Raw genomic sequence first — 9,914 nt, 5'->3', positions numbered from 1 at the left:
TGCATCAAGGCTTCCGCAGGTGATCGGGAGATTGAGGCCCATCGTTACTGTTGTCTGGGTGGATTCCTAAGTGGCCTCGATGTGGGGCAAGGAGGGTTGGGGCTCATTTATAATATAGAGGTTGTGTGGTTGGTTGTTCTCCATTTATTTACTTTGCATCAAGGCTATTGCAGGCGATCGGAAGATCGAGGTCCACCATTGCTGTTGTCTGGGTGGACTCCTAGGTGGCCTCGGTGCGGGGCATGGAGGCTTTTGGAGGCATTTCTAAGGGAGTGGGTGAGTGATCACTCAATTTATTGTTGGTTGGGGCATGTTACAAACTTCGAAGTGGCCTTGGTGCATTGTGGCTCAGTAGGTCTACCCATTTTTTCACCATGTCCTTGGCATGTTGCGTGTGCTTCCTTCTTGGGATGCAAGAGGTGCAAGGCATAAAAGTTTTACATGATATTTTGATATCTCTTTGACTTGATGGGTGTTCAGGTTGGCTCTTGGTAATAGAGAACCCAGCATGCCCTTTGAAGTGGGAAGGTGCTACCTGGTTGATCCTAACAGTAGTCATATGATTGTCTCAAAGATTAAGCCATGCATGTCTAAGTATGAACTAATTTAGACTGTGAAACTATGGATGGCTCATTAAATCAGTTATAGTTTTTGTGATGGTACCATACTACTCAAATAACTATAGTAATTCTATATATAATACGTGCACCAAGTCCTGACTCTTTGGAAGGGATGCATTTTTTAGATAAAAGGTTGGTGCGGGCTTGCCTGCTTCTCAGGTGAATCACGATAACTCGACGGATCACACGACCCTTGTGTTGGTGATACTTCATTCAAATTTCTGCCCTATCAACTTTCGATGGTAGGATAGAGGCCTACTAGTGTGATGATGGGTGATAGAGAATTAGGGTTTGATTCCAAAGAGGGAGCCAGAGAAACGGCTACCACATCCAAGGAAGGTAGAAGGAGCGCAAATTACCCAATCCTGACATGGGGAGGTAGTGACAATAAATAACAATAATGGGCTCATCGAGTCTGGTAATTGGAATGATTACAATCCAAATCCCTTAACGAAGATCCATTGGAGGGCAAACACCTGCCCTTCCATCCCTTTTGTCGGCAGCATGCTCCTGGCCTTAATTGGCTGGGTCGCGGCTCCAGTGTTGTTACTTTGAAAAAATTAGAGTGCTCAAAGCAAGCTTATGCTCTGAATACATTAGAATGGAATAACGTGATAGGAGTCTTGTCCTATTGTGTTGGCCTTCGGGATTGGAGTAATGATTAATAGGGACTATTCGGGGCATTCATATTTCATTCTCAAAGGTGAAATTCTTGGATTTATGAAAGACAGACCACTGCGAAAGCGTTTTCCAAGGATTTTTTCATTAATCAAGAACGAAAGTTGGGGGCTCGAAGATGATCAGATACTATCTTAGTCTCAACCATTAATGATGCTGACCAAGGATCGGTAGATGTTGCTCTAAGGACTCTGCCAGTATCTTCTGAGAAATCAGAGTGTTTGGGTTTTGGGGGAAGTATGGTCGCAAGGCTAAAACTTAATGGAGTTGACGAAAGGGCACCACCAGGAGTGGAGCCTGCGGCTTAATTTGACTCAACATAGGGAAACTTACCAGGTCCAGACATAGTAAGGATTGATATATTGAGAGCTCTTTCTTTATTCTATGGGTGGTGGTGCATGGCTATTCTTAGTTGGTGGAGCAATTTGTCTGGTTAATTCCGATAACGAACGAGACCTCAGCCTACTAACTAGTTACATGGAAGTTCCCCTTCATGGCCAGCTTCTTAGAGGGACTATGGTCATTTAGGCCATGGAAGTTTGAGGAAATAATAGGTCTATGATGCCCTCAGATGTTCTGGGCCACACGCACACTACACTAATGTAGCCAATGAGTTTTTCTTCCTAGTTCGAGAGGATCGGGAAATCTTCTCAAATTGCATCATGATGGGGATAGACCATTGGAATTATTGGTCTTCAACGAGGAATTCCTAGTAAGCGTGTGTCATCAACTCGCGTAGACTGCATCCCTGCCCTTTGTAGACACTGGCCATCGCTTCTACCAATTAAATGATCTGGTAAAGTGTTCGGATTGCGTCAATGATGGTGGTTCGCTGCCATTGATGTCATGAGAAGTTCATTGAAACTTATCATTTAGAGGAAGGAGAAGTCATAACAAGGTTACCATAGATGAACCTATGGTACGATCATTGATAGTAGGGGTTTTCGTTTTTGGTTCGGGTTGGTTGGGTTTCAAATTCAATGTGGGACTATGTGGTGTGTCTCTAGGGGAGCAGGTTTGGTGTTTGGCAGGAACATTGTTGGTTTCTTATCTTAAGGTAACGCTTGATTTTTCATGTGTGTGCTTGCAAGCCATGCTTGTGCTTGTCTCACCCATCCTTTTTTTCTTTCCCCCATGTGTTTCTATAGGGGGTTCAAAAGCTTGTTTCTTCAGAGCCCTTCCACCAATCTGTTTGTTTGGGCATGGTTGCTACAGTTGAGGTGCATGGGAAATACAATGGATAAATTTAGACTCATTCATAATGGCGATGCTCATTCTTTTTTTCATTGGAAGGCATGGGCCAAGGGTGTAGGCTTCCATAGTTGGTTCTCTCGAAAAGGCGACGGTGGTTGATGTGTTGCTTGGGTGAGCTTTTTTGCTGCTGGTTGGGTCAAGGGAGTGGTTGCGCGCGCGCTTGGTAGCTCAAACCTTTCGTGAGGGGAAATTGTCAAGGTGGGGTCAGTATGGGGTGGATGAAGATCGGTTCAACCCATTGGGCTTGCCACCCTATTACTTCCGACTATTCCTTGATATGCCCTTGCGAAGGGGTTGGATGTCTAGGTAATGAAAAACCCCTCCCTCGGTTTGAGCTCCATCGAGATTGCAATTCTCCCTGCCAATGGGCATGAGGGTGGAAATCTTATCTCCTACCATTTTCATCTAGGGAATTCGTCATCCTCTCATGAGCCACTCCCCTTCTAAGGAAAAAAGAAGTAGCGGGTTGTGTCTTTCTTCCTCCATTTGGATTGTGGGGTTTTTGTGGGACTTGGTCATTTCTTTGTTTCGTGGTATGCACTTTGTAGAAATCCCTTGCACCATCAATGTATTTGTGGCCCGTGGCTTTCTCTAGCATTGAGTGTTGGCTTGTGACAACTCCTCTTTGGGGTTTGATTCTTGACCCTTGTTGACTTTCTTTCTAGAAAGGTTGTTGGGTGTTTTGTACACAGAGGGGTGCAATAGCAGGGTGGGTTTCTTATTAGTAGTCTATTTGTTGTTTGAAGCCTTGTGCTGGGTTGGAGGGTTGTTTACCTCTCAGTAACGTGCTCCAGACAATGGTCTCATCATGGCCCTTGTCTTGTCTAGTGGTCAAGTTTAGGTTGTGATTTATTTGCTTGGTTGTTTGATTATTGTTTGTTATGTTGCAAGCTACAAAGGGTGTTGTGTCGTATGTCAAGCCACAAAAAGGGTCCTTTTCACCTCTAATTACCTCACATTAACTTGTCAATCCAGGAACGATTTGTTATCTCAAAGAGTGTACTCAGTTTGAGGCTGTCATTTGTCAGAGTAATGCTAGTAGTATAGTGCTCAAGAAAATACAAGGTTAAATGGATGCTTGAAAGAAAATCTACTTATAGCAAAATACTTTGAAGCCTAAATCATGCATTCAGAAAACTGAGCCACTTATCAGTCAAGGGTCCAGTAACAATAACTCATCCCTTTGAAAACTGATGTAAGCAAAGGTAATCAAGGAACAGATCATCAATCTGGGGACTAGACAGCAAATGCCAATGCCCACTACAGTTTCAGATCATTCTGCATACCAAGGCAATCAGTAATGCAAATAACAAGAATTGGAACAGTAATTGAGAAATGGAACAACAACTAGAAAATGTAACAACAACTAAATCTAATGAACAGCAACACCTTAATCTATAGAAACAAGTACAACAACCTTATCCTACAGAAATCAAATATCAATCTTTACCCAAAGGATAAATCAGATAGAAAATAGAAATGGAACGAGAACCAATTACCAATGAAATATAGAACAGCACATAGTACCAATTGTAGGTACACAGTGCTAAAATAGACAATACACACAGCACACAGAAATATTAAGGAAAACAATAATCTGAGTCTGATACCGCAAGTATTGATCCCGGTTAGAAAGGGTAATGATCAAAATTCATAATGGAATAGCAATGTCAATTGAACAGTAATCATATGAAGTATGTGTTAGCTACCTATACCAATAGGTTTCATATTTCATGATTGGCAAAGAAAGTTCCAAATATGCTCTGCTTTGGTGATGCAAAGATCCCATATTTTCAAGGAAAGACAACATGTGTATATAGCTTGATGTTGATTCAGTTTGATGGATGATCCAACAGCCTAATCCGGATCATGCCATGTTTCAATTTTTGTTGTAGAATAGAGAAAGAAGTTTGTCCAAACTGTTTAATCTTGGCAGACCAGTAGCTAGGTAGAGAAGTAAGGTTCCCAACTGTTTAATCTGGGACCTTGGAAGCAATAAGGGTAGCCCTAGATAGAAAATCAAAAGAAAAAGCTGGGACCTTGGAAGCAATAAGGGTAGCCCTAGATAGAAAATCAAAAGAAAAATCCAAAAGAAAAGAAAAGGCACATAAGAGTCTGCAAGTCTAAGTGCACCCTCCATGAAGAAACAAAAAATGCTAGGCAAGTTGATGGGTAGGCAGTTGGGGTTGCAGAAATGTTATTACTTTCAAATGAGTTTTGCTGGTCTAACACAAAGGACACATCAGTGGATAGAGAAGGTCTTCTTCTCTATCATGTTGCAGCAAAGCAAAGGAGCATGACTAACTTCCATTTTCCCCCTTTTCACATTCATTACTAACATCCCTTCATCAGTTGTGTACATGAAAGAATTCAAGGTTTTATGTTGGTTCTTATTCCTTTAAAAAAAGCCACATTTCTTGTCTAAAATTCTTTTCATTTTGATCTACTCCCTAAGCTAAGTTGTTTTCATATAAACTTAGGGATATCACTCCTCATTCACTTCTTCCATCCATATTAACCCCTAACTTCTTACTATCTAAATCCCCTATGTTACCCTTCCCCTATTATTATAAACACTATGGTGTATAAACCCCAAGCATTCTATAAATATCCCTTCCCCTTGGCATTATAGCCATATGTTCACTGTCAGGGACTAAATTGACATCTGGTCAGTTTAAGAACCCTAAGCCTTACCCCTCTTCCCCCCTTCAGAAGTTATCCAAGCCATTTAACCCCTTCATTTGCTAAAAAAACTTGTAAAAAACCCCATTTGTACCCCTAACCCGCTTCATTTGCAAAATATACATAAAAACCCACTTTTCCCATTTTAACCAAATTTTAGCGCAAAAGCGCGTTTTCACAAAATACATTAAAAAATAATGCAATCCGCCAAAGTTCTAAGGTCCCTGCCGGGCGCAAACTCCAAAGAAAATATTATTTTAATCCCCACCCATATCTGTATCGACCTGGCAGCTTAACGATCCGTCGACCATCGGATCTGGCCCTTTTCATCCGACGGCTCTCGTGCATTTCGGACCGGCCCCGACGTCCGTAAGATACCTTCCGAAATTTGTCAGAGGGTGACGTCAGGCCTCTGCCACACTGTTATAGACATTTTTGTGCCTTACATCATGAAGCATGAAATGTCCATAATCTAAGGGATCCAAAGTCCCTAAACATGTTGTTCCTACCCCTAGAGGAACAAGGTCAGCAAACCACAGCAATCCAAATAAGTTCTCCACTGAAAATTACTCAAAAACAAGGCAATTCTGGATCATGTCAACTGCTCCACTGAGCATCTGCGCTGAATGTCAACTACTCCATGGACTACCTGCATTGAATGTCAACTCCAACAAAGGCTACCTGCGCTGAGTGAGATTTGACAAGTGTAAGTCTCATTCCTCAATGTGTCTGTGCCCAGGAAGCTTCCAAAATGACACTTGGATCAGGGAATTCGACTGGTGATGAGTAAGAGGTTCTAGATCTCCAAGTGGAAGCAAGAACCTCCAAGTGGACTCAAGAACTGAAGAAGAACTAAAGATGGAGAGGACACTAGTCAGCTTCATACCAGCCTCAAGCTGACTCATGATCTCTCCAAAACTCTATATATGGATCTCTCTCCCATGAGATCTAGAGGCTGGAATTTTGTGTAAAGAATTGTTGTTGGTTTGAGTTTAGAACTATTGGGTGATTGCTTTGAAGGAGGTGAAGAGGAGATTTCTTTCTGCTGGGAAGGTGATGCTGGATTGGGCCTCTTATGGTTGTATCACTTCCTGAAACTTACTTTCTTCCATTAATAAAGCATTTGAGGTTCTTCTATATGCATGTGTTTCAATGATGTATTGTTGTACTTGTGTATTTGATTTATTCTAATCCTTGAATCAATTATGAATGTATGCTTCTTGTATTTTCCCTCTCTTGTCTTTTTGCAAGATCTTGGTGTAGCTGGGCCCGTAAAAGAGCAAGGAGCTAGCAGCAAGCAACAAGGAGAGAAGATTGGATCAACCATTAGCGGAAGACATCGGTTAGTGGATCTCTTTCTCCCCTCTTTTACATCTCATAAAGAAGAAATCTTAGATAGCTTTGCTTTGATTGTTGCTAAGGAACTATCACCCTTAGAGTGGGATAGGGTCATTCCGTATTGGATACTTTTCCCAACAACAAATTGGCGACTCCACTGGGGATCGTATCTTGTGGGTTGTTTGTGTTTTTTCTATTCATTTTATAAACACAGGGAGTACCGAATCGAACTGCATTTGGATCTTTCAAATGCAAAGTAGAGGGCAGCTACTCTAGCTCAGTTTCTGGGCATGTTTATGATTTGAAGAGCTGATCCACAAGGACTCTGAACAGCTCTTAGTGATAGTCTTCATCCTCCCTTGAATCATCCTCTAGTGTGTACTTGATTGATAGCTTTGATTTGGCCAAAAACTGTTGATTTTTGAGCAATCTGTGACCCAGAACCTAAGAGAAACGAGAGTTTCTCCTTCAGCGCAACTGCTGTGAAGGCAGTCTGCATTTCAACGCAGGTCCCGTGAAGGCTACATGCGCTGAATGTCAAACTGACAGTGTTGATGTTGCGCTGAACCAGTTAAGCCTTGTGCAACTGGGGTTCTCTGCTTTCTGTTGCCCAGTTTTCAGTCTTGTTTTTGCAGCCTGTTACCAGTCAATATACCTATCCGAAACCACCTTTCTTTGCCACTATTCCGCCTCGGTTGTATAAAGAAACTGTATTTGTTCTTTGTGTATTTCTTACATCATTTGCAGTTTCCCATTACGAAAGTGAACTAGTCTTGCTGTGGCCTCTTAGATCTCGACCTGTCATAAGTGTCGTTTTAATCCTAAGAGTTAGTTTGTTTGCTGTTCATAGCTGATTGAGCTTTTGCTTTCGTCAAATGGTTTGAATTTATGTATTTCTAGTGTTGAAACAAGTAAATCTTAAGGTGTCTTTTGATTTTGGACAAAAGCTTGTTTGCTTTCACTTGAAATTGAATTCAAAGTTATACAACAACTTTCTTTTTGTAATACATCAACATTAAGAAAGAGAAAAGAAATACCTGCATTGTGCATGTGCATTTTGACAGCTTGCATGTTGATTTAGGAAAAAGTGCATTAGTGTGTGCTCTATGATCTGTGTGAAAAGATGATGTCTTTCTTTTCCCTCAGTAGTTAAGATTTTCATAAGTTGAAAAGATTGAAAAAGCTTGCTTCTCATCTTTAGACTGCATTTAGGAGTTGTACCATACATCTCATGGTGATCCATAAAGGCAAACTGCTAAACAAGATCAACCTAAAATAAATTGAATTTACATAACAACGCTTTGAAACATAACGCAAACACATAGAGGTCTAAGCTAGAGACGTGTTCCGGCGTCGTTAAACGTGATATCTTACCATTGAGTGGTTGGGTGATTCCTCCACGGTGAAGCGATAAGTATCAATATGGACTTGTGCTCCCACGTACCATCGTGTATATATTGGGAGACCCCTATAGGAATAAAGCCTTTATCCATAGGAAGCCATTTCAGCTGCCCTACTGATCGCAATGCAGTGAACACAACATTCACGAAGATCGACCACCCGTACCGTAAAACGTATTCTGTGGTTTTGCGAAAAGTTTGGCACACCTTCTGCCTAGAACTCCAGAGCAGTTTCTTTTGGCCTTTTTCAAACTCTATAACTGAAAAAGTCCATCCGAGCATTTGTCACTTCGGGCTCGTTAAAACATCGAAGGAGACTAGAGTCATCTTTAGCTTTTTCTCGACTCTTAAAAAGTGAAAAAGCAAGTTGTGTCTAAAGCGTCGTTATAAAATTTATTTTAAACGGAACATAATCACCTCCTATTCCTGCGTTGATCTTTAGGTTGAGAGCATGGAACACACCAACCAAGGAATTCCCCATGATGGAAATCCTAGTCCCTTCTCCTCTTGGGGAGAAGTTGGTGCGCCCCACATGGCCACATTGTCGCTTCCAGGACTGACAATTGGCCTGCCAGTCTGGCTATTCTCAACCAGTGTAGTTCAGAAGACCACGGTTCCTGAACGGTCGAGTCAACAGTCAGATCAGTCTAGAGCTGCCCACCAGCCTTCTACTTCCTATAACTCTTCCTCCAATCCTTCCTCTTCGCAAGTTAGAGCTGGCAAAAGCCAAGCTCCCATGGAGAAGAAGGAGAAGAAGAAGAGAGAGAAGAAGAAGAAGGAGCCTAAGGCGACTGGGGGCAAGCAAAAGACATCTGACAAAAATCCACACACAGCACAGACCAGGCCTAAATCACCATGTGTCATATGTAGAGGAGACCACTTCCATAGAGACTGTCCCTGTATTCCCCAGATACTAAGGGATTGGTCCGCTCGTTTGCACAGTTCGGGAGCATCAACCTCTGATAGCCATGTTGAATGCTTACCGTCAACCAGCGAAAGTGAAGGTTCAAGACAAAGAGGGGGAGCAAGATCCCCCTGCAGACTGTGTGAAGGAGATCACGCCATCCACCATTGTCCCTTCTTAGACGAAGCGAAGAGAGTTTTGGAAGATCGTCCGGTTTCACTGTTACGACTTCCTCCTGGATACAGAAAACTCGTGCCAAGTCCTTCGTTGGTTGAAAATACAGCTGGCCCGCTCAAGTGGTCAGCTGAATCATCAGTCATTGAAAATGAACCTAGTGAATCCAGACCGGACGAAAGTCCAAAGGTCGAAATGGCAGTTGACCCGGTTCTCCTTTCAGAAGTTTCTTCTTCAAATGACACCATCACTGAAGATTCATCTTCAAATGACACCCTCACTGAAGAGAATAAGGATGACACCATCTAGATTCTTTTTCATCAACACCGACTCTGATGAGCATCAGGGCAATGCACCCATTCCTTTATCGCAGGAAGGAACATCGTCAGGGTCATATCCGGCCGTATATTCGGTCCCACCACCAAGCAACCTGGTTGTGTCCTTTGATTGGAACCAACTAAGCAGACCCCGGTTACCAACCAGTATACCATTCAAAATTATAGTCCAAATATACAGAATGGTAATGGCTGGAACTATCATTGATGAAGGGGCATCTATGAGTATCCTTTCCTCTATTGCTTGGAAAGCACTGGGTTCCCCGGCACTTTTGCCTGAGATAAGAAATCTCTCGGGTTTCGGTAAAGGAACCAGTCGACCATTAGGGATCCTCCCCAATGTGCCCATTACATTGAAAGGGAAGGCCGTTCAAATGAACGTGATGGTCGTCCAGGGACCCTTGGATTATAACCTACTCCTTGGACGAGACTATATATATTGCATGGGAGCCGTAGTCTCCTCACTCTTTAGAGTAATGTGTTTTCCACACGAAGGAAGAATGGTCAAGCTCGTAGACCAACTTTCATT

The 9,914-nt window shown here is 42.4% G+C and overlaps 1 pseudogene; it reads left to right on the top strand.

Annotated features, from left to right (window-relative positions):
* Positions 1-532: 532 nt before the first annotated feature.
* Positions 533-2,229, top strand: LOC149157352 (18S ribosomal RNA; annotated as a pseudogene).
* The last annotated feature ends 7,685 nt before the right edge of the window (positions 2,230-9,914 follow it).

Source organism: Pinus tabuliformis, chromosome 5_2 (genome assembly GCF_031772625.1).
Source record: "Pinus tabuliformis cultivar Carrire ecotype Pingquan chromosome 5_2, CPIR1, whole genome shotgun sequence".
Classification (NCBI taxonomy): Eukaryota; Viridiplantae; Streptophyta; class Pinopsida; order Pinales; family Pinaceae; genus Pinus; species Pinus tabuliformis.
Note: the sequence above shows the minus strand (reverse complement) of the source record. Positions and strands in the feature narration are given on the sequence as shown.